A 25839-nucleotide genomic window follows, 5' to 3' on the forward strand; every position below is an offset into this window, starting at 1 on the left:
ATGTCGCTAAAAAAACATTCGTACATCAAACGTATTTGAATAAGTGTCCGTATTTTGAGAAGGAAAGTATATATGTTTCTTGTTTTTCTATCATTTCGTCGAGGGCTAGAGGCGAGCCTTCGTATGAGGTGTTGTTTTAGGATTTTCGCAAAATAGGTAAACAAGTCTCATCAATGGTCAATGTAGACGTACGTAGAGATCAATCTTTACTATATTTTATTTATTATTTTTATTATGAGCCCATATTGTCCCACTGTTGGGCAAAGGCCTTCGGCCATTGACGTATATCTTAGGACGGGCCTTATAGGCCGGTTACTAAACTTTAAATTGTTCGAGAGCATCACATTATATCCTACAGTATATTTGTGTTTGGAATATAATAGAACACTATTTTGTGAATGTATGTGTAAAGTTATCTCTAAAAAATATATTGAGATTTTTGGAAAAAAAATAATTAAAAATTAAGTTTTTAAAAAGATGTAAACATCAAATTCTACAGTAGCGATTTTTTGTTCAAAAGGCATAACTAAATATTTTACACTGTAAGTAAAATATGCACCACTTTTTTAGTGGTGCATACGTCACGAGCAATAAAAATGTTTGAAATAAATAATTACAATACAACATTAATTAAACATTTGGTGATTTTCCACTATATTGTTACGCCAATTATTCTACTCAATCTAATAAAATAAAAAACCAGGGAATTTTATTTTTACTATTTTTTAAACAATTATAACGTATTTTACCCCACGCGCATTAATTCTACAGTATATTTTTTTAATGCACCATACAGCCTGTAATTAATGTTATCACAACGTCAAAGAATCTCCTATTAATACAATGAGCTTTTGTCACAATTGTAAAATTGGCTATCGTTAAATTATTTAAATGATCGGCGCGGGGCGGGAGGGGAAGCGATGGCGATACCTCAAGGCCGCACGGCCGCAAAGCAACGGATTGGATAGGATGAAGGTATCTTAGGGCGGTTACAGAGTAGCGTTTTATACGAGCGTACGCGTACAGTCACCAGCAATTAAATGTCTGCTAGTGCACGAAAATACTAACGACCTTTTTTCCTACGTCCAGTTGACCTAAGTTTAAAATGTATAAATTGCGAAACTTGTAACGACATGTGTCCCACGTTTAGCTGACCTAAGTTTAAAAAGTCTACCGTACCGCGAAGAAATTCAAAGGTGTATGTGAAGTCCCCAATCCGCATTGGGCTAGCGTGGGGACTACCGTACGAAACTGATAATTTTATTTAACATCACGATTTTTGGTCGTTTATGAACTGTCAAAAGTGACGTTTCTTCAAATAAAAACGTCACTTTTGACACTTGTATGGATGGGTATGTCAGGGTCAAACAAGTGAGAAAGGTGACGTTTTTTTAAGAAACGTCACTCTTGACACTTGTATGGATGGGATATGTCAGTGTCAAACAAGTGACAAAAGTGACTTTTTTTTAAAGAAACGTCACTTATGACAAGTATGGATGGGCTATGTCAGTGTCAAACAAGTGACAAAAGTGGCGTTTTTGAAGAAACGTCACTCTTGACGTGTTGACACTTGTATGGATGGGATATGTCAGTGTCAAACAAGTGACAAAAGTGACTTTTTTTAAAGAAACGTCACTTTTGACATGTATGGATGGGCTATGTCAGTGTCAAACAAGTGACAAAAGTGACGTTTTTGAAGAATCACGATTTTTGGTCGTTCATGAACTGTCAAAAGTGACGTTTCTTCAAACAAAAACGTCACTTTTGACACTTGTATGGATGGGATGTCAGTGTCAAACAAGTGACTAAAGTGACGTTTCTTCAAAAACGTCACTTTTGACATGTATGGATGGGCTATGTCAGTGTCAAACAAGTGACAAAAGTGACGTTTTTGAAGAAACGTCACTCTTGACATTGACACTTGTATGGATGGGATATGTCAGGTCAGGGTCAAACAAGTGACAAAAGTGACGTTTTTGAAGAAACGTCACTTTTGACACTTGTATGGATGGGATATGTCAGGGTCAAACAAGTGAGAAAGGTGACGTTTTTTTAAGAAACGTCACTTTTGACACTTGTATGGATGGGATATGTCGGTGTCAAACAAGTGACAAAACTGACGTTTTTTATGAAACGTCACTATTGACACTTGTATGGATGGGATATGTCAGGGTCAAACAAGTGAAAATGTGACGTTTTTTTAAGAAACGTCACTCTTGACACTTGTATGGATGGGATATGTCAGTGTCAAAAAAGTGACAAAAGTTACTTTTTTTTAAAAGAAACGTCACTTTTGACATGTATGGATGGGCTATGTTAGTGTCAAACAAGTGACAAAAGTGACGTTTTTGAAGAAACGTCACTCTTGACACTTGTATGGATGGGATATGTCAGGGTCAAACAAGTGAAAATGTGACGTTTTTTTAAGAAACGTCACTCTTGACACTTGTATGGATGGGATATGTCAGGGTCAAACAAGTGAAAAGCTGAATTTTTTTTAAGAAGCGTCACTAATAATACACTTGTATGGATGGGATTTGTCGGTGTCAAACAAGTGACAAAAGTGACGTTTTTTATGAAACGTCACTATTGACACTTGTATGGATGGGATATGTCAGTGTCAAACAAGTGACTAAAGTGACGTTTTTTATGAAATGTCACTATTGACACTTGTATGGATGGGATATGTCAGTGTCAAACAAGTGACTAAAGTGACGTTTTTTTAGAAACGTCACTCTTGACACTTATATGGATGGGCTATGTCAGTGTCAAACAAGTGACAAAAGTGACTTTTGATATGTATGGATGGGCTATGGCAGTGTCAAACAAGTGACAAAAGTGACGTTTTTGAAGGAACGTCACTCTTGTCACTTGTATGGATGGGATATGTCAGGGTCAAACAAGTGAGAAAGGTGACGTTTTTTTTATAAATATTGACTTTCAAAGTATTGTCATTAGGCTTTTTGAACGTAGCTATTTTGAGCGTAGCAATTTTAAAAATATTGGTCTCAAATTATTTGTTATTTATTTTGATTTCTCGCAAAGCACTTGTTATTATTCCAGTATTTTTTTGATAACACGTGTTAAATAAACAGATAATTGTAGAAATATAAAATTTTCGAGTGTAGGATGAATAAACATATTTTTTAAGCATAAAATAAAAAATAAAAAATCATAATAAATAGTTCTCACGGTATCCGAGTGGTGCAAATTTCCATATCAATTGAGATTAATATTATGACCTAATCATCAAATTTTCGAATTGTGTAGGAATTTTTAAGTTACATTTATATCGATTATTTAAAAAAAAACTATAGATTGAGCTTACTGTACACAGCTCACAGGAAACTCTCGGGATTTCTTTGTTATTAATCATGAACTAACTTAAGACATATAATTGATACATTATCCCGACTGTATGACTTAGTCTGTATAGTGTTCTAGATATTGACCCTAGGGTCATTAATTTCATGAAGAGCTCAATTACGGTACTGGAGATAATCGTATCGTGGGCATCTGTAAACCCTAAATATTGATTAGAAAAAGCTTTCGAAACTGTACGAATTAATGCAAGCAAAATTTTTTCTTCCCCCGCCTATTACGGGTACTAAAAATGGTACTAGTTCAGCGGTGTCACTCACGAATTCGAGCCAATCGAGCAGTCATTATATGTATCACAAATTAAAGATATCTTATTGATACGGTTTTAACACCCCCTGGAACCTGATTAAAATAACCGACTTGGTTTCACATTACATCTCAAAACTTTTTTGTAGTAAAAGCGTTGCGAGACTTGCACCTTTTTGCATGTAATGTTTTTGATGGGATACACTTTTCGCCGGGTAGCTGCACAACTCTCTGTTTTGACATTTTGCTGGGACATCTGTTAGCCGCGACCACGACCAGTGAAACCTGTGTCGAAACGTCGGTAAATAAAGGTACCTAATAAAATTTTCGCGATAGACCCATCTATAAAATGTGAGTTAATAAGTGAAACTTATAAAGGAAACTACCTATTTTTATCATAAATTTGTCTTTAACGCAGGAAAAGGCGTGTATTCCACCGGAAATGCTACAATATATATCCACAACCATGTTTTACCCAATTGCCAATAAATACCACACGCACTCCCAATACTAACCCAAAGGGTCCCCTTATTTGCCCATTAGGCTTGTGAGGGAACATTAAAATTAATTAGACACACGCTTGGGCCGCGTGCGGATTAGATCGGGTTGTGGAAAATTTGATTTGATTGAAAAGTTGGAAATGGGGTAGTGATTAATTTAAATTGTAAAAGGTAGGCTGTGTTAGGTATTCATTGGAATATGAAATGGCCTTCAGCCTTTAGCACTAAGCGCCACCTGCACCATCATAATCATAATCACTTATTTGCACATTTATTTATTTTCTCACTAACCCGGGATTTACAGTTAAACCGTTAACCCAGTGTCAAATTGTACTGGTAACCAGGGTAACTCCAGGTTTAACCGGTTAACCCCGGGTCAGTGATTGGTGCAAGTGGCACTAAAAATCAGTGTGACCGGATCTGACACGATCTTATTTGTAGAGCCATAAAAATTGTACTGGGATGACAAATGCTTGAGTTGGTACGAAAAGTCACGTGACTATTTCTGATCGTTTGTTTGACATAATGACTGAAAGTCATAATGTAAATGATTGTCAGATTATAATTAGTCATAATTCTGAAACCTTTAACTTTACAGCATTTTCTTATGTTTGTCCTATAGATAGGTTTGGTTAGGTTTGGTTTGTTTTATGGCAATCCTGAAAAGTTACGCGTTTCTGAGAAAAACCGAATTATGACTAACGAAAATGCGGACACACAATACATTATGACTTAAAACTTTATGGGAAACAATAGAGACCCGACTATTTCCATCCTACATTATTTAAGTTTCGATTGATGTTCCTACATCAAAATAAGTTTTTGGCAAAAAAATCATTTTTGGTAGAAGCTTTTATCGCTGACTATACTTTTCTTACGACAGACAACTAATACTCATCGAAACCCCTAACACATTAGGTTGCGTTGTTTCATCACAAAGTTCCTATGGCCACCTCCTGTCTCCATCATCAGATCAGCTCTCTGTCATAATAATATTGCATTGTCATCCGATTTATACATGCATACAAAATTTCAGCTCAATCGGAAACCGGGAAGTAGATCAAATTTAACTTGCAAGATTTGATTACAGACCGACAGACAACGGGACAGGTGAAAATAATAAATATAAAAGCTTGTAATAAAACTACAACAACTAGCTATTGAGTTTTTTTTTCATAATATACTCGGTTCAGGCATGTAAGGTTAAACCATTTCACATACCACGGCCAACGCCCGTGTGTCCGTCTGTCTGTACAATAAATAACTAGAGGCTAAACTGACAGTCCATTTGTTCGTTTTTGTATGGGTCGTCCATCACGCGGAAACCTATTAGGTCTCGAAGTCTCGGGAAATCCAGTCATGCGTGTGTTAGGGCCAACGCAGATATTATAACCTTTTCGGTTCTATTCAAGTAGGGGAAAAATCTAATTATTTTATTCAATACTAGCATTTGCCCGCGACTTCTTCTGCGTGGAAATAGTAATTTAGGTAGCTATTTTTTTATCCCATCTGCTTTTTGTTGATTCCCCATACAAACTTTCCCCTTTTCACCCCCTTATATCTCAGTCATAACGTGAACGCTCATCACGCTATCCACCAAACCAACCAAATAAAAACTTATCAGGGTATAAAAAAAAATCCTCGGCTGCTTGAAGCCAGTCACGACATACTATTACGTACGTAAATAAGATTCGGTAATGGACGAGAATATCACCCTTTTATTGTAAAATAAACTCGGGCCCTGGCACGTCTCCAAGTTTCGCCACTTTTCTCCTTTTCAAAGGTTGTAGGCCAACAATGTTATTGTTGCCAATCATTTATTCAAAGCTTTCGTATTGCTGGCGATAAAGAAAATGAAAGAAATCGAAAAGTTTGAGATCCGAAATATTTTTTCATCCATGTTTGGGAAAGTTACATATTCTTCACACTTTTATGAGCTATGAGCTTATTCTCATAAGGAATTATATTTTGCTGGTGTGAACTGATGTGTTCTGGCCATGACAACGTTTACATGGACAGTACAGGATCATGATGATTGATAAAAAATATCCTGCGTCCTTCCCCGGTCCTCAGACTATCTCCATATTTGGTTTAAGCGTGAAGAATAACAAACCGACATAGCTACAGACAGAGTTACTTTTGTATTTATAGGTACCTGGTAGGTTGTGTTTCCGTGTACCTACATTTTATTCTGAGGTTGTGTAATAAAGAGGATTTGTATTGTATTGTATTGTACCTAATGTTAGTAGGGATGATTAATGCGTAAGTTTATCGATCTTTTAATCGAATCGACAATTTTTGTAATATATTTTTTTATTCATAATTTACGGGTTACTGGAACTATTTAGAGGTAGTATTTATAAATTGATAGGGATCATCCATTAATTACGTCACACCAATTTCTAGGTTTTTTTACCCCTCCCCCCTCCTTGTCACACTTGGTCACATTTTGCAAACCTCTCCCCCCCCTGGTGTGACGTCACATCTTAGGCAATTTTGTTTTCAACGAAATCGACAATATTAACTCGGCATTATTTTTTAATAAAAAAATATTTTTGATATATAAATATTAGTAATTTTACAACACAACGAAAGTTACATCCAAAATCTTATTATTTAACTGTACAGCGAATAAAAAAATATAAATTAATTTTCGGTTACTGATGAAGTTAAAGTGACATCACCATGTTTGTGACTCCCCCCTCTCCCATGTCACAACATGTCACATTTTGTTGACCCCCTCCCTCCCCCTAAACGTGTGACGTAATTAATGGACCCCATAGAGGTATTATAAAAACATTAAAAATCGAGGATACCTAGGTATAATATACCTAATACCTAGGTATACTCTTGAAATATTTTAGACACGCCTAATAATTTAATGCGTGCACTTATGAATTTGAATTGATAATGAAGATCATAAAATGATGGTTTAAAACTGTAGGTATACCTACTAAAATAACGTTTAATCACTTCTAAATAGTGTCTAAAACGTTATAGAAAATCGGTTTTTAGTAGGCAATACGGTTACATTTTTAAATTAAAATCAAAAATTTTGACCCAATTTTGTGAAATACCTAGCGTAAAATCAGTTGTAATAGTGTCTAAAAACGTTACAGAAAATCGATGTTATTACTGTAGACACTACAGTTAAATTTTTATATGAAAATGAAAATGTATGACCCAATTTTATCAAACGCTTTGTAGTTCGTTTCATTAAAAAAGCGGCCAAGTGCGAGTCGGACTCGCCCATGAAGGGTTCCGTATTTAGGCGATTTATGACGTATAAAAAAAAACTACTTACTAGATCTCGTTCAAACCAATTTTCGGTGGAAGTTTACATGGTAATGTACATCATATATTTTTTTTAGTTTTATCATTCTCTTATTTTAGAAGTTACAGGGGGGGGACGACACACATTTTACCAATTTGGAAGTGTCTCTCGCGCAAACTATTCAGTTTAGAAAAAAATGATATTTGAAACCTCAATATCATTTTTGAAGACCTATCCATAGATACCCCACACGTATGGGTTTGATGAAAAAAAAATTTTTGAGTTTCAGTTCGAAGTATGGGGAACCCCAAAAATTTATTGTTTTTTTTTTCTATTTTTGTGTGAAAATCTTAATGCGGTTCACAAAATACATCTACTTACCAAGTTTCAACAGTATAGTTCTTATAGTTTCGGAGAAAAGTGGCTGTGACATACGGACGGACAGACAGACGGACAGACGGACAGACGGACAGACGGACAGACAGACAGACAGACATGACGAATCTATAAGGGTTCCGTTTTTTGCCATTTGGCTACGGAACCCTAAAAAGCGGCCAAGTGCGAGTCCGACTCGCCCATGAAGGGTTCCGTATTTAGGCGATTTATGACTTATTAAAAAAAACTACTTACTAGATCTCGTTCAAACCAATTTTCGGTGGAAGTTTGCATGGTAATGTACATCATATTTTTTTTTAGTTTTATCATTCTGTTATTTTAGAAGTTACGGGGGGGACACACATTTTACCACTTTGGAAGTGTCTCTCGCGCAAACTATTCAGTTTAGAAAAAAATGATATTAGAAACCTCAATATCATTTTTGAAGACCTATCCATACCCCACATGTATGGGTTTAATGAAAAAAAAAATTTGAGTTTCAGTTCTAAGTATGGGGAACCCCCAAAATTTATTGTTTTTTTTTATTTTTGTGTTAAAATCTTAATGCGGTTCACAGAATACATCTACTTACCAAGTTTCAACAGTATAGTTCCTATAGTTTCGGAAAAAAGTGGCTGTGACATACGGACGGACAGACGGACAGACAGACAGACAGACATGACGATTCCATTAGGGTTCCGTTTCTTGCCATTTGGCTACGGAACCCTAAAAAGGAAAAATCTAAAGGTAACATTTTATTTTTCTCTAATCAGGTAACCGAAGGTTCCTTATCCGGCGTGATCCGGCAACAATGTGGCCTGTCGATAAAATCCTTTTTGTGAATGCGGGGTTCAATTAGCCCACAATGGGCCGAAAACAGCCCTCGGCCCTTGTTGACTAGTGATGTCCTGTTTTTGGGAATATTACCGGTAATATACCCGAGAATATTCATGATTCCAGGAAATTTTCATTGTAAAAATGTTTGTGACAACGTGGGACATTAAGTAGGCAGGAATTAGCATGTTGCAGACCATTCAAAAACTTGTACACATTTTAGAACAATACGCCAAAAATTTCCTTACGCTGCACTACAACTTATAAGAGCAAAGTGGCGTTTACTTAGCCTAGCGTCTACCCGATTCCGATGTTATTTCTTGATAAAACTCCGCTTTTTGTAAATGCTGGGTTTAAGTATCAGCCCTTGTTGGCTGGTGATATCCTGCTTTTTTTAGAAATATTTCTGACCTAGGGAATATTCCTGGTTCAAGAAAATATTTCTAACAACGTCGGTGGGAAACCACCAAAAGAGTTTTTTTTTAACGAGTGACAACCACAATCGTTTGCGGTAATTTTAGTCTAAGGAACGAGCTCGGATGTCGAGGATTTCCCGAGGGCCTACAGTATTGGGTCCTTCAAGAAAGGAGTGTCCACGTACAGGTTTTTAAAGGGTCGGCAACCCGCATGTTACAACTCTGAAGTTGCAGTACGATCTTTTCATGAAAGTTGTATAGGTCCGGAGATACCGCAGGCGGCAGGCAGTTCCATCCATAGTTTAGCTGTGCGAGGCAGGAAGTTTCTGAAAGTTTAGAAAGTTTTCGCGAATGTCCTCGCTGTAGTCTTATTTCCAAAATGTCAAATACTGAAATTAATAATCTCACATTTAAGGAACATTCCCGAGTTTGGGTTTGTTTTCACTTCACATCACTGTGTCTTATATTTTCAAAATAAAAAGTCTTATCCTATTCTTTTTTCATATCCACTTACGCCCTTTTCATTATAAATCCGCTAAATTAAAAACAGCTTATCTACAGATGTTCTCATATGGACGTACGCCATTTTGAAATGGGACCTTTATATAATAGACCCTTTGTGACCGCTGAGTTATTAAAAAATAAAATTGGCAAACAAATTGAGGGTGAACGCGTATTCATAATAGGAGATCAGACATGGACAGGCACCGTGTGATTATGTTATGCTGATTATACCCTATAGAAAAAATTGGACAGAGAATAACTTTTTGGAAAAAAAAAACACTTTTGGTACAAGCTTTTATCGCTGACCGTACTTTTCTTTCCACAGACAACTAATACTCATCGAGACAATTCTAAAAACCCTAAACACAATTCGGTTCCTATGGCCACCTTCTGTCTCCATCATCAGATCAGCTCCATGGTACCATACCATAATATTGTATTTTTATCGGACTTATATACGTATACAAATTTTCAGCTTCATCGGAAACCGGGAAGTGGGTCAAATTTAACTTGCAAGATTTGACCTGATGTTTGTAAACATAGGTACATCGCGAGTACCACGATGACTAATTGACATAATTCGGATATCATTCTGATATCAGTGTACGTCCGAATTGGTCTGTTGTAGTGATTATTACACGGTAGTAACTACCGAGGTAGGTACCTAGTTAAATACTCTTCGGTTTAAGGGCTATTAAACAGAGGCCATTATGAGAGATCGCCGTTATATGGCAGAACTTAAGTTTATATACTTTATATTGAGTAGGTAGTAAAATTAAGCCACGTGTAACTGCTCTGCTCTGAGTAATATGCTCCCTTTTATTTATAATTTACTAGCTTTGGCCCGCGACTTCGTCTGCAATTTGATTAAGTACAGCGCCTGGATAAAATCGAATGTCAATATTTTTGAGCATAAGCTTCAGCTAACACCACTTAACAGGCAAGTCATTAATTTTCTCATTTACACCTCTTTTTTCACCCTCTTTCGAGATGTCTTCCTTCCCATTCAAACGATTTATCTCCATTGCAAATTAAAACTAAATCCGTTCAGCGGTTTTAAGCGAGAAGACGTAAACACACAGAAAGACAGACACACAGACAGACACTAATATTAGTATGGATTATGCATAATCACTTAATCAGGTTATAAAATAATAACATAGCAAATGATAAATGGCGAAAGCAAGTGGCCTTATCCTTTTCGATGACTACTTATTAACTCTTTGGTGTTGTGTCTATACACAGCGCTATCAGTTGATGTTGTTTTGACATCGAACCATAGAAGCGGAGCGTGAGTCTCGCGACGTAAACGCGTAAGCGCCATGTAATGAATTTCACGGCGCTTACGACGTTTTGTTCGCGTGGTACAGGTTGCGATTGCGACAATCTCATTGGTATGGCCTCTCTATAGCAATAATATCTCGATGCCGCGATGTAGCGTGATCCTTTGATGCGATCGCGACACAATCACCGTGCTCACTGAGCTGCGATCTTCACGCGATTTCACGGCTCGGTGAATCAACGCCGTGTTTTAACGTTTTATCTTTTTTAATTGGAATGGGATGAGGTAAGTTAAAACAGAAGTAGGTTGCAACAACGTAAATTTGAGACATATCACTACATAGTATAAAACAAAGTCGCTTCCCGCTGTCTGTCTGTCTGTCTGTATGCTTAGATCTTTAAAACTACGCAACGGATTTTGATGCAGTTTTTTTTTTAATAGATAGAGTGATTCAAGAGGAAGGTTATGTATAATTTGTTAATCCGTGCGAAGCCGGGGCGGGTCGCTAGTATAAGATATAACTGTAATCGACCTGAAAAAGACGGTCCCTTAAATATGCGTCCTTACCTCAAGACGATTGTAAATAAGGAAAATTAACGTTGTTTCAACTTACCTTTGTTTTAACTCACCTCGGTCTACCCTAGCTGAGTAGATGGTCGACACTTCACGCTATAATCGGAGTAACGTAAGGTAATGCCAATATGCAGAAGACCACGAGAAGACCGTGTCAGATAATACCGTCAACGTCTTTAAAATATTGCGTTTGTAGATCAAAATAACTTGGGGCCTTACCATGATTCTGTTTAGGACCTTTCTAAACTGAATTGCTAAAGGACGGAGCTATATAAGTCGCATAACTGGGCCATTTTATTTAAAGCTGTCCCCTACAATTTTTTTTTTAATTTGTGAATTTATATGTTATTTCTACTCAGAATCACGAACTCTTTCTATCCTAATAGGAGAAAAAAGTGTCCCAAGGTTTTTCCCCATTCCGTTATCATTTTTTTATAGACTTTGTATGGCGGTTTCGGCAGAGATGTACAAAATGGTTTTAAAAAAGCATTTAAATACAAAATGCAAAATACTTTTTAGATTTACTATTTCAAATGCAAAATACCAAATAGTTTTGCGTTTTGTATTTCAAATGCTAATTGCAAAATAGGTATTTTCAAAATACTTTTTCAAAATAAAATACCTTTTGAGCAAATCTCAGATATTTTTATTTATTTTAGGTATTTATCATGAGAAATAGAGACACAATGCCGAGCCGAACAAAAACGTCTAATATCATGGCATGGCACCTTATGCATGACATTTTGGTCATATTTATCAGTACGCGTATCAATAAATTCTGTTATGGTAGTCCGTCGGTTCCTCTCTCTGCAGCCCTGACCACCGGCAGCTTGGGCCCTGCCCCGCTGCTGGCGGCACCCTAGGTTAGGTTTTTTATAATGTGTTTATAATATTTTTTTATATTATTTTTGTAAGTGTTTTTATATTTTAATTTTATATACATATTGTAAAAAACCAACCAGAGAAGAGAAATAAATAAAGGAAATAATACTCACTTAAAATAATGTAAAAAACTAGACTAACGAAAAGAGAGCCATGGCTCCATTTTGTGACTTGTGTGGCCATTTATTTCGGTTGATTGTGCATCTAGTTCTTATTTTATTATTATTACACCTTTCTTTTATTAATAACAACTGGACTGGTATTGTTAAAAAGTGAAAAAAACATCAGTTTTTATTTATTACGCTTTTTAACAATACCAGGGGGCCGATTTTTGAATTTCGATCGCTCGATTGCGTCACTCGAAAATCGGTGGAAAACGGCGAGATGCTGATTTTTGAAATACGAGCGATATAAATTGTGAATTTAGTGGTATTGACCACTAGTTTTTGATTCTATTAGTAGAATTTACATGCCTAGTAGTGGAGATATTACTGAACGAAATACACGAAATCGAGCGGTCGAATTTCAAAAATCGGCCTCCTGGCGCTGGCGCCAGTCGCTAGCAGGCGCCTCTATCGGTCAAATTCGGCAATACAAGCGTCATTTGTTAATTTCATTTTGTTTGACTGGTAATGTTGGCTAAACTTAATCACAAAGTATTTTGCATTTTGAAATGAATATTAAAAATGCAAAATACGTCTCGAAAAGTATTTCAAATAAAATACAAAATGGTTTTTACTAAAAGGCATTTAAATGCAAAATACAAAATAGGTATTTTGCATTTTGTATTTGCATTTTAAATAGAAGTATTTCAAATAAATCGCATCTCTGGGTTTCGGAATGGAAAGATCGAAAAATGCATGTATGGAAATCATGGGACACTTTTTTTCTCCTATTAGGATCAAAACAGCTCATGATTCTGAGTAGAAATAACATAAAAAATCCCAATTTTGAAAAAAAAAGTGTATGGGACAACTTTAAATAAAATGGCCCAGCTCCGTCCATTGGCGATTCAATTTAGATCCTAAACAGAATCGCAATAAGGACATCATGGTAAGGCCCCTGAGCTCAAAAATGTATAAGCATTTTACAACGTACCTACACTCATCCGTTGGCGAAAAACAAGCGTAAATCCTTAAACCCTATTTCCTTGTAATAAAGCTGAAAATCGTATACCTACATGTCTTTCGTGTAAAGGTGTTATTTGTTAAAACAACGGCGTTTGAGTCGGATTAATTAATTTTTCGCTCAAAGCCCGATGTAGCCCAAAATTAACGTTTGTTTGTTACAAGCAACGTATTATTTGTAACCGCCTTTAAAAAAAATAAACCGGCCAAGTGCGAGTCGGACTCGCGTTCCAAGGGTTCCGTACATTAAGTCCGACTCTCGCTTGATTTCTTTTTTCAAAGTTTTAGACCCAGTAGTTTCGGAGATAAAGGGGGGAGGGGATGGTCGGACAGACAGACAGACAGACAGACAGACGCTCTATTGATCCTACAAGGGTTCCGTTCTTTCCTTTTGAGGCACGGAACCCTAAACAGGAGTTAATCTGCATTGACGTGAAATTTTTATTAACACGGCATTCGACCCTGTAGGTACTTAAATATGGTTAATTCATGTTTTTCTAGACTCATTCTAGGCTACTAGGCTTTCAATGTAGAATGGGTGACGAAAGCAGAATAGGACTAATTTAAGAACTTGACGAAAAACGAATGGGACGACCCAAGATGATACCATTTATTAGGTACTAGCGACCCGCCCCGGCTTCGCACGGGTTAACAAATTATAAATAAACCTTCCTCTTGAATCACTCTATCTATTAAAAAACCGCATCATAATCCGTTGCGTAGTTTTAAAGATCTAAGCATACATAGGGACAGATAGACAGCGGGAAGCGACTTTGTTTTATACTATGTCGTGTTTAACTTACGGCGGTAAGCGACTAACATATACTATATATTATAAGTGACAGAGCCCGTACCATGAGTCACTCACAGTGTCAAAGCTGACATATACGCTATCGAGAACGTAATTCACTTTCTATACATCTCGCTCGCACTAGTATGCGAGTACGAGCGAAATACATAGAAAGTAAATTACGTTCTCGATGTCGTTTACGTCAGTGCCAAACTGGTGGTAGCCACACAGATGTATAAAGTTTTCTGCTATACTTGAAACTGAAGAACATTTGCTACTAAAGAACGTCGTCCCGCCTTAGGGTCTTATTGAAAAAGTTGCAACTCACGAGTGTAACGGCAGGCAAAAAGGGCGTAAGCACCATGATAACTCATGACAGTTACGACGTTTTGTTTTCGTTTAAGACGAAAGGGGACGAAGTAACTTTGACCGCGCTCTATACAAAAGTAGTCCCCATTTTCCTCTCTGGATATTGACATGATAGAAAATATTTTAACGGACTTTGATTCATATTTAGATGAAATGACGATCGCTTCTCTATACAAAAGTAGTCCCAATTTTCCTCTTTGAATAATAACAGAAAATATTTTAACGCGATTTGATGTATAGTTACCTAGGTATTTGAAATATACCTATTTATTAAACATAGCAATGCCCCTTCCCTTCGTTATAATTTTTGTGTAAAAATACTTACTTTCCAAAAATCAATATTGGGAGCAAAATGGGGACTACCTTTGTATGGAGAAGCGGTTGTCCAGTTCGTCCACTCTACTGTTAAGTTTGTCGCTAAGAGCATACGTTTATACTTAAAGGGCTTAAACGTCGTAAAGACAAATGGCGTTTACGACGTTTGAGTGTCATGTGTGGTGGTTATTGCGTTTGCAACAAAGTTGTTTGCATAAACTTGCACAGCGTTTCCGTTGGCTAGAGGCCGATTTAACTTATGAAATATTATAAACTGAAATATGTATATGTCATACTAGCGACCCGCCCCGGCTTCGCACGGGTTAACAACTTATACATAATCCTTCCTCTTGAGTTACTCTATCTATTAAAAAAAAAAAGCGGCCAAGTGCGAGTCGGACTCGCCCATGAAGGGTTCCGTATTTAGGCGATTAATGACGTATAAAAAAAAAACTACTTACCAGATCTCGTTCAAACCAATTTTCGGTGGAAGTTTACATGGTAATGTACATCATATATTTTTTTTAGTTTTATCATTCTCTTATTTTAGAAGTTACGGGGGGGGGGGTTATTGCGTTTGCAACAAAGTTGTTTGCATAAACTTGCACAGCGTTTCCGTTGGCTAGAGGCCGATTTAACTTATGAAATATTATAAACTGAAATATGTATATGTCATACTAGCGACCCGCCCCGGCTTCGCACGGGTTAACAACTTATACATAATCCTTCCTCTTGAGTTACTCTATCTATTAAAAAAAAAAGCGGCCAAGTGCGAGTCGGACTCGCCCATGAAGGGTTCCGTATTTAGGCGATTAATGACGTATAAAAAAAAAACTACTTACCAGATCTCGTTCAAACCAATTTTCGGTGGAAGTTTACATGGTAATGTACATCATATATTTTTTTTAATTTTATCATTCTCTTATTTTAGAAGTTACGGGGTGGGGGGGGGGGACACACATTTTACCACTTTGGAAGTGTCTCTCGCGCAAACTATTCAGTTTAGAAAAAAATGATATTAGAAACCTCAATATCATTTTTGAAGACCTATCCATAGATACCCCACACGTATGGGTTTGATGAAAAAAAAATTTTTGAGTTTCAGTTCGAAGTATGGGGAACCCCAAAAATTTATTGTTTTTTTTCTATTTTTGTGTGAAAATCTTAATGCGGTTCACAGAATACATCTACTTACCAAGTTTCAACAGTATAGTTCTTATAGTTTCGGAGAAAAGTGGCTGTGACATACGGACGGACAGACAGACGGACAGACGGACAGACGGACAGACGGACAGACAGACAGACAGACAGACAGACATGACGAATCTATAAGGGTTCCGTTTTTTGCCATTTGGCTACGGAACCCTAAAAAACCGCATCAAAATCCGTTGCGTAGTTTTAAAGATCTAAGCATACATACAGACAGACAGCGGGAAGCGACTTTGTTTTATACTTACTATGTAGTGATGAATATGACCGCTAAGCTTAAGACTTACGAGTCAATCTAGTGGAACTGAGCGGGACATGTCTGCCGCATGCACCCTGTGAAGGTGGGCCAAAATGGTTACCGAGTGGGACCCACGGAACACCATCGATGGTGCAGGCCGGGGTTCAGGCAGACCGAAAAGGAGATGGCGGGACGACTTGGACGCATTTTATCCGGATTGGCGGGAAAGTACACACGACAGGGTTGAGTGGAGGAAAGGAGGGAGGCCTTTGCCCAGCAGTGGGACACTAACGGCTCGGCCACGACATTGAGCGACTTGCGACGGCGGCAGCGACAACCATAGGTGGGAACGAAAGGTCCGATCGCTGTGTCTCACTCCAACCTATGGTTATCGCTGCCGCCGTCGCAAGTCGCTCAATGTCGCGGCCGAGCCGTAAAACAGACAAACAAAAAAAAAAACAGTCGAGCGAAAATGATATTTTAATTTGGAACAAGATTCCAGTCCCGAGCTGACTCAGTGGAGAAAAAAGGACGTCAAGACCACAGTCGCTATTTAAACAGTAGGTAAACCTAAATGTGCTTTAAGGGGCGCATTTTATTTTGTTGTCGATTTTTTTCTCGACTTATAGCCTCGTAAGACCCAATGTGCATTACAATGTAGGTATTAGGTACTCTGTTTCAATCTAATTCGAACCTTTCTAAATCTACATAAAGTAGCATTTCTTTTGTTTCATTGTTTCCTAAAACAAATGAAATTGGGAAACTTTGTGTGGTGGGCTTACGGGGATAGAATAAACTTTATTGAATAAATAATGGCATACCTTCAGACCCACAGCGCAGGGTTCGTCATCTTACAGAAAGCTCATAGGTTTTTTCTTTAGGTTTAGGTTTATTTTTCTTTTTTCGATTTACTTGGACAGCTTTGGCTGGTTTGAAAAGAGACTTATTTTGGGTAGATTAATTTGAAATCCCAATTTGTTTTTATCAAAAGGAAGATTTTGTACGACATACAGTTGCTCTTATATTTTACACAATATGGAACTCTATTTATCCAGCATTTTTATAAAATTCTGACGAAAAAAAAACAATAAAAATCGGCTCCATAGGTACTGTCATTATTTTACTATGTCACTAGAAATGTTACAAGGATATGTACTGAAAAAGAACAAGCGAGATTTCGGCCTAATGCCACCATTAACACGTCCATACCATCCCTCATACTAGCCAACGTATCTACAACTCAAAATAAACTTTATCCCTTTGCTATACAGTTCAAATTTCAATGGACCTAATGGTTATAGTATCTCTCAACCCTGGTCTAGCCAAAACCAACTGTAAACCCTAACAATAAGGTTTGAATTTCAATGGTTTTAATGTTCCTTGCAATTATGAGTTAGGGACACGTAGTTTTGGACATGGTGAGATGTTTTCTTATCTGTTTTAAGGTGTTTTGACATGGTGGGATTTCTTGTACGATTTTGCGAGAAATCTTGTAACAATCCATACTAATCCATACTAATATATAAAAACTAGTATAATAAATGCGAAAGTGTGTCTGTCTGTCTGTATGTTACTTACCTCTTCACGCTTAAACCGCTGAACCGATTTAATTGAAATTTGGTATGATGAGTTACGTAGACGTGAGCAGTTATCAAACAGACAAATATGCTCACGTCTACGTAATTGACTTTCTATACATCTCGCTCGCACTAATATGCGAGTATGAGCGAGATGCATAATTTATTTTTTTTGGAATAACCATGGACCTAGAATATAACGGACGGACTGTCACGTCACCTAAGACAAACTGTGACACTGCAATGGCGGACGGTTTGAATGTGTGCGTGTAGACGAGTGTTACCATGTAACACAAATTTCTCCCCTAATGGTGAAACAATTATAGCTGGTCAACCAAATCTTGTCAGTAAAAAAAGGCGCGAAATTCAAATTTTCTATGGGACGATATCCCTTCGCGCCTACATTTTTCAAATTTGCCGCCCGTTTCTACTGTCAAGATCTGGCTGACCAAGTATATTTTTAATATCATCCTTGTTTTCAAATAAAAAAATAGGACAGTTTTACGTTAGACAATAAAAAAGGTGTGTACGTATCTGATTTTATAGGTCTTGAAAATGCGCAATATTGCACAATTACTTTGTGCAAACATTATTTTCAATACCTAATGATATTTAGCATCGTAATGAAATCAGTTCGTCATGTTTTTTAATTTATACATTTAACTTGAAACATATCTGGTTTTCACCAAAAAAATTATAAAACATAACAAACAAACGTTAACTATCAAACATGCATGTAAGCGTCTAATCTCCTTAGTATCGGAAAATTACCATACCGACCTAGTTTGAAATGCACAATCAATAATTTAACCATTTACCTAAATGATCTCTTAATACATAATGATTTAATAAGAAGGGTATCAATTACCCTACTTTCGGGAAATTACCCTATTCATGTTACTGGTCACACTCCTGTTTTGCAGTTTGATAATTTATAAACAACAAATTATCGTGATTTTACGTACTAATTGATAAACTTAAGTATGAAAAGTTATTCCGTGACTTTTTTTCTTTCGATCGGTACAATTCTAGCAGGATTTAACTACGCATGCCGGCATATTTTATATTTTTTCTTCGACATGTTTACTTCAATGACGTTTCGATTCGTCTGACGGCAAACTGGTGGATGTGGGCTATCAATGTGTGTGTGTCACGCGTAAATACTATGAAACTGGTGGATGTTGGAATCACATGCAGTTGCGTAAGCGAAACTCTGTCCGTAATATTATAGGTCCATGGTAATAACAGCATTTCAAGGATTTTGCTTGTTTCATCGGGTTTTAAATTATCCGATTGTTACAAAATTTGTTTCCTTCCCTTTGAAAACGGATTTGAAGTTAAGTTGCTTTTACTAATTCAGTTTTATTATAATTTAACGATAGGTACAGTCAGCAACAGGTCGATATAAGTCGATATAAGCTCTATATTATCATAATATTTCACTTATCACTTCACTACATAGTATAAAACAAAGTCGCTTCCCGCTGTCTGTCTGTCTGTCTGTATGTATGCTTAGATCTTGATGCGGTTTTTTAAGATAGAGTGATTCAAGAGGAATGTTTATGTATAATTTGTTAACCCTTGCGAAGCCGAGGCGGGTCGCAGGTTTTGTATAAAAATGAAAAATTTCGAATTTAAAACCTCCATTTAAATGTTAAAGTCGTTAAATCACCAAGCCAATTATCAACGGCATGCAGCCTGGCCGCATTAAATTAAAAACGTAAATCTGCTTGCTCTCATTTGAATGGTCGGTATATTGCGGCGTGCCAGATTTTATCTAGTGTGCAGCGGTCAATATAAACCATAAGAGCGGTTTACTATTGGAATAATCATTACCGCTTACCACTAGATGGTGCATTTTGTAATTTATGTACCATATCGTCAGGTGACAAGCAAAAGTCACTAAGTGCCACCAAAAGTTCATAGCTACTGTGAACCATATTAGTATGAAAAGAAGGTTGATTTTTGTTTAAAGTTTTTATAGTAATTATTAGTGACTTTGACTTGTCACCTGACGATATAACCACTCAACTATTGTCCAGTGGGTAGGTAGGTACTACAACTATCAACAAGTTTTCTCCGAGCAAAACTAGTTCTCCCAGATATTAACTATTAAGCGCTTAAGAAAACCGGTTTCGCTTGCGTCGGATACGTTTGTATGAAAAACCGGTTTCGACTAGTTTCGAGGCAGTAGTCCCCTTTTGTGTTACAGCCATATTCGAACGAACTTTAAGATACGTCAAATATAAGATATTGAAACGATATGGATTGGATATGTCAGTGTCAAACAAGTGTCAAAAGTGAAGTATTTCTTTGAAAAAACGTGACTTCTGTGACACAAAATATGATTTGGTATGTGTTCAAAACGCGAAAGTTTCAATTGTTTAATCCCATATTTAATTGCTTCATAATGCGGTATCTACCTACTAGCTGAATTAGCTTGTAATCGAAATCAAACTCGTGGTTTCATGCAATCCGAATAACACTTGTTTATCATTGGTAACAATGATTGGAATTACCTACATAGGTACTAACAATGATTGGAATTTCCAAACGCGATCGGGCGTGTAATGGAATCATTACGGCATGGTATTGTAATGCGATAATTGACTTTATATTAAGACCTGAAGGAAAATTTTCAACTGTCTAGCTGTCACGGTTATTGAGATACAGCCTGGTGACAGACAGGCAGACGGACAGTGGAATCTTGGTAATAGGCTCCCGTTGTATATATATCTAATGTAAATTGGCCATAACTTCCGTCGCAAGTTTCACGCGGCGCTCCATATCTTTTATACCCTTTCGAATTCTCTCTAAAATAATTAAAAATTGAAATAAATAATCCCATCAAAATCGCAATCCTAAATAAAATCAAATCACCAACTTGGCAGCCATTTGTATTCGTCACGCGGCCAAGACTCTCATTAATTTTTCATTCCAGTGAACTCTCGTTTTCCGTTATATTTCACTCGCAGATCACCCCTATCTAAATATCCCATTTAGGACTTTCGCAAAAACTTAGAAATAACCATATTTTTCGAATTATTTTATACTCGAAATGTAGGACTCAGGTGTGTTTTTAGGTTACGACTTCGTTTTATTAGATTGCCCAATTAGAAATGAAGTAATTTAGAAAGAACGCAAAAATACCGTATCCGTTCCCATACGAAAAATACCGGTATCCGATCCCTGCTTGTAACGCTTCTTGGCGCACAAGGGATAAACATTAATCGCGCTATTTATAAATGCATTACAAGCCTGAATTACCTATGAATCTTTTGTCTTTATCTGTCATTTTGACTTATGTATTTTATTTGTAAGGAAGGGATAAAACATAATCAGGTGGATAATTCACAGCGTAAGTATGGAACAACCAATTTAGCTAGGACCTAAATGGCGTAACAATCACCTGTGGTGACTGTACTATTGTCATCTTGGCTAGGCCCTCATTTGATTTAAATAGCACCTTCCGCTTCCGGACTTATTGGCATTTGAAGTTTTCTTTTTTTAAATATGGTCTATCTAGCGGAAGATAGTCTCCGACCTTCGTTTATGATCTCCAGAGGGCTTGAAATCGACTCCGGTGTAAATGAGTTGAGACAATTACACGCAGATAACGATCCATCGCAATTTTTCTTTTAATTCATGAGAGAGAGAGAGAGAGAGAGAGAGAGAGAGAGAGAGAGAGAGAGAGAGAGATGGAGACAGAAACTTTATCCAACACCACAAACATTATTGAGGTGCCTTCGAGGTCTATCTTAAAATCTACTTAACAGTTTACATACTAAGTAGTATTACAGTCGACGCCAAAAATACGTTTATACTTTTGCACCTTACTCCTTTGTAATTAGGTGAAAATTGTAAATATATCTTTAACGACAGTTAGACCTTGACATTGACATTAAAAAAACCGCGCACGAAGGGTTCCGTACCATTACGCAAATGATCTAGCTATAGAACGATTTTTCGCTCCCCAAAAACCCCGGTGTACTTTCGTTTGGGCCATTTGGACCTTTCGCCAAATTTCACTTCCCAACAAACTTATGGCAATAGTTTAATTTCCCAAAGGAACCTTTAGCAAAGTTACACTTCGCATATAATTTATTAGGTCAAATTATCATTTGGCATGATTTTACTTTGTCAAATGTCATTAGGACAAAAACTTATCAGCAAATTTCATCTAAATCGTTAGAGCAGTTTCCGAGATCTCCGAAATATATAGGTATATGAAAATATAAGAATTGCTCGTTAAAAGGTATAATCATATTATCTTGTGATAATAATTAAGTATGGATAGTATGGATGGTGTTACTCCCAGAGGTCATACCAAAAGTTTTGCGACAAAAACTTTTGACAGCATTTTCCGAGCCAGTGTATAAATGGGCTCATTAGTCGGCCAACTTTGTTCCCGACTTGTTGTCCCGATTAGTCGGAAGGTCAGTCAGTTAGCGGTCAACGTATAGGTCAAGGATTTGGAATAAAAGTTATTGTGTGTATGTCTTATATACGAATATGTGTATACGTAATAGGTATATACCGACAAGAAATTGTAGAAATTAAAAACAACATTGTAGGCAGTGTCGTCCCGTTTTCTTGGATTGATTTACGACGACACTAAAATGTTGCCATTTTTAGGGTTCCGTAGCCAAATAGCAAACAACGGAACCCTTATGGATTCGTCATGTCTGTCTGTCTGTTTGCCTGTCCGTCTGTCCGTCTGTCTGTCCGTCCGTATGTCACAGCCACTTTTTTCCGAAACTATAAGAACTATACTGTTGAAATTTGATAAGTAGAATGCGGTTCACAGAATAGAACCGCATTAAGATTTTCATACAAAAATAGAAAAAAAAAAACAATAAATTTTGAGGGTTCCCCATACTTAGAATTAGAACTGAAACTCAAAAAAATTTTTTTCATCAAACCCATACGTGTGGGGTATCTATGGATAGGTCTTCAAAAATGATATTGAGGTTCCTAATATCATTTTTTTTCTAAACTGAATAGTTTGCGCGAGAGACACTTCCAAAATGGTAAAATGTGTGTCCCTCCTGTAACTTCTAAAATAAGAGAATGATAACAAGCGACCAAAACGTCGTAAGCGCCGCAAAATTCATGGCGCTTACGCGTTTAGGTCGCGAGATTCACGCTCCGCTTCTATGGTTTGTTGTCAAAGCAACTCATAGCGCAAAATACTTACCTACTGGTTCTCTGTGCCGGTTCTATACGTAGTTATAATAGTTCAATGTTGACACCAAGCGATAAAATATCGGGATCCATTTGTTTCCCATAAAGTTTTAAGACATAATGTATTGTTTGTCATTATTATCATTAGTCATTAACTGAAACCGATAACTTTTCAGGATTTTCGTAATGATATCCTATAGATAGGTTAGGTTTTATTTTATGGCAATCCTGAAAAGTAAGTCGTTTCTGAACGAAATGAATTAAGACTAACGAAAATGCGGGCAAACAATACATTATGACTTAAAACTTTTTGAGAAACAATAGAGACCCGTAAAATATCACTTATTACCTAAAAAATCCAATATTTTATGATGTACCTACTACCTACTAGAATATAAATAAAATTAAATCTGTTTGTTACCCGTAATTATCAAAGATGAGTGCTACGTTTCTGTATTTAATTAAAATTCCCTTTAATTAATATCTATAGTCCTCGATCGGTTTAAGTGGGCATTTCGTTTTATTTGTGATTAAATTACAGATTAACACAATACGAGGATAGCACCTAGAGTTGGACCAAGATTTTCCATGGCAAAGTGTAGTAATGTCATCATTAATGTAAATTTCTATGAAATAATGAAGTTTATAATAATCCTTAGCTTTGTTCTGTTCGAATCAGTGCAAATTTAGCTGAAAGTTTCAGCTTTCAGCTTTATATGTCGTATATATAAAAATTGTGCGTTTCAGCTAAATTTCGACATATACAATCCATATATTACGACATATAAAGTCTCGATTTTAAGGAACCCACCTCCCACCCTTGTCACGCTTTCATCACCATATACTCGTATATTATCAGACCCTTATCGCCCACTTATCGGTCCGGAGCTAATCTCATCCAGAAGTGACCCGCAATCCACTTAATAAATTGCTGATTGCGAAGGCTTGATCCTGTCCACGCCTTCTGAATCATCCTATATTCTCAAGCTTTACGTATTTGGTTAAGGTTACCCATAGGTTAGCCATACATTGCACAAGGGTCTCTATTATTGTTTCCCAAATAGTTTTAAGTCATAAATGTATTGTTTGCCCGCATTTTCTTTAGTCATTCATTTGGTTCAGAAACGCGTCACTTTTTAGGATTGCCATAAAGCAAACCTAACCTATCTATAGGATAATCTTACGAAAAATTAACGGTTTCAGTTTTATGACTAATGATAATATTTCATTTCATTTATTCAATTCAATCAATCAGCACTTACAGATAAACCTTACGTGCTAATTGGCGTTACATTACTTAGTGTCTAACATGCATTAACTGCAGTAAATTCAATAAAATAAAATCGGATTACATCAAAACTTAAATTATATGTACAATACCGAATAATTATGGAATTAGCAACAATGTCAATGTCAAAGTCTTCTAAATACAATAATGATAATAATTTAAATGAGATCGATTTCTACAGACTAAATTAGGATATAAGAGTACCTATATAAGAAGATCAAAATAAAATAAAATAAAATAAATATTACTATTTTCATTTTTAAAAATATGTCACAATTTACTCTTATAGGATTAATATTAAATTCATTGATACATAATAAATGGGCACAAAACTGATTTAATTTTTCCTAATAATGCACTCATTGGTAAATAATGGAGCTAGTGAAATATATATATATAGTGAAATATGAAATATGACAATATAAATAGTGAAATATGACAAACAATACAGGAAACAAAGGGACCCCATTGCCCAAATGCACAAGCGTTTCGTACAGGACATTATTCTAGAGGAAAGTCCTTTCATCAAGATTAAAATACTACCCATGAAACTCATTAATAAAATAAAAATAGCTAAAGAAACAATATATTTCCTTCAAGAAGGGTCGAACCGTACTTTATCTTTAATTAAACTGCTCAGTATCAGATTATTATCTTTATGTATTGTTTCTTGTTTGTATTGGTCAGAGACGAGGAAATAACTGGTTAGATGCGCCATATCGTGAATGGGTTGCTGTTTGTAGCTGTTTGTCTCCAGGGATTAGATACCGGTATTTTTTGTATGGGAACGAAAACGGTATTTTTCGTTTTTTGCCAATTATTTCATTTCTAATTGGGCAATCTAATACGAAGTCGTAACCTAAAAGCACAATGAATTCTACATTTCGAGTATAAAATAATTCGAAAAAATATGGTTATTTCGAAATTATTGCAAAAAACCGGTTCCGACTGTAAGCTTATACGGGCTAAGTTCATGTTATAAGTACCTATGTAACATTACTTCCCTCCTTATAGGCGTGTACGAGGGGCGTTCAATATATAATGAGAATGAGATGCAAACTCTTTAAATATTAGGAAAGTAAATACTGGCCGGTAAAGCTAATCTACTACTAGCTGATTGCCATGAAAAAAAAACTAACTGTCTTTTGTTTTAAAAAAAAATACGGCGATTTCTTTGCGATGCTGTTGAGTACGTTAGCGAAAATGGAGAAAATTGAACTGCGCGCCGTTATTAAATACTTGTGTTTGAAAAATTTTTCTACGGACCAAGTCAATTTAGATTTACGGGACACTTTAAGGTCTAATGCTCCTCCGTATTCGACAGTTACACGTTGGTGCGCCGAATTTAGACGTGGAAGAACATCGACCATGGATGACCCCCGCTCCGGACGCCCTACTACAGCAGTAACTGAAGAAATTGTGAAAAAAGTCGAAAACTTAGTTTTGGCGGATCGTCGTGTCACGGTTCGTTTTAT

General features: G+C 36.4%; 1 long non-coding RNA gene across 1 annotated transcript in view; it reads left to right on the top strand.

The window, feature by feature from the left end:
• LOC134662852 (uncharacterized) overlaps positions 1-25839 on the top strand; it is a 93270-nt gene that overhangs the window by 32301 nt on the left and 35130 nt on the right. Inside the window, exon 2 of the long non-coding RNA XR_010098085.1 lies at positions 22776-22929. This is a non-coding gene — a long non-coding RNA (uncharacterized LOC134662852). The remainder of the gene's footprint in view (positions 1-22775; positions 22930-25839) is intronic.

Source organism: Cydia amplana, chromosome 3 (genome assembly GCF_948474715.1).
Source record: "Cydia amplana chromosome 3, ilCydAmpl1.1, whole genome shotgun sequence".
In the NCBI taxonomy this organism is placed as follows: domain Eukaryota; kingdom Metazoa; phylum Arthropoda; class Insecta; order Lepidoptera; family Tortricidae; genus Cydia; species Cydia amplana.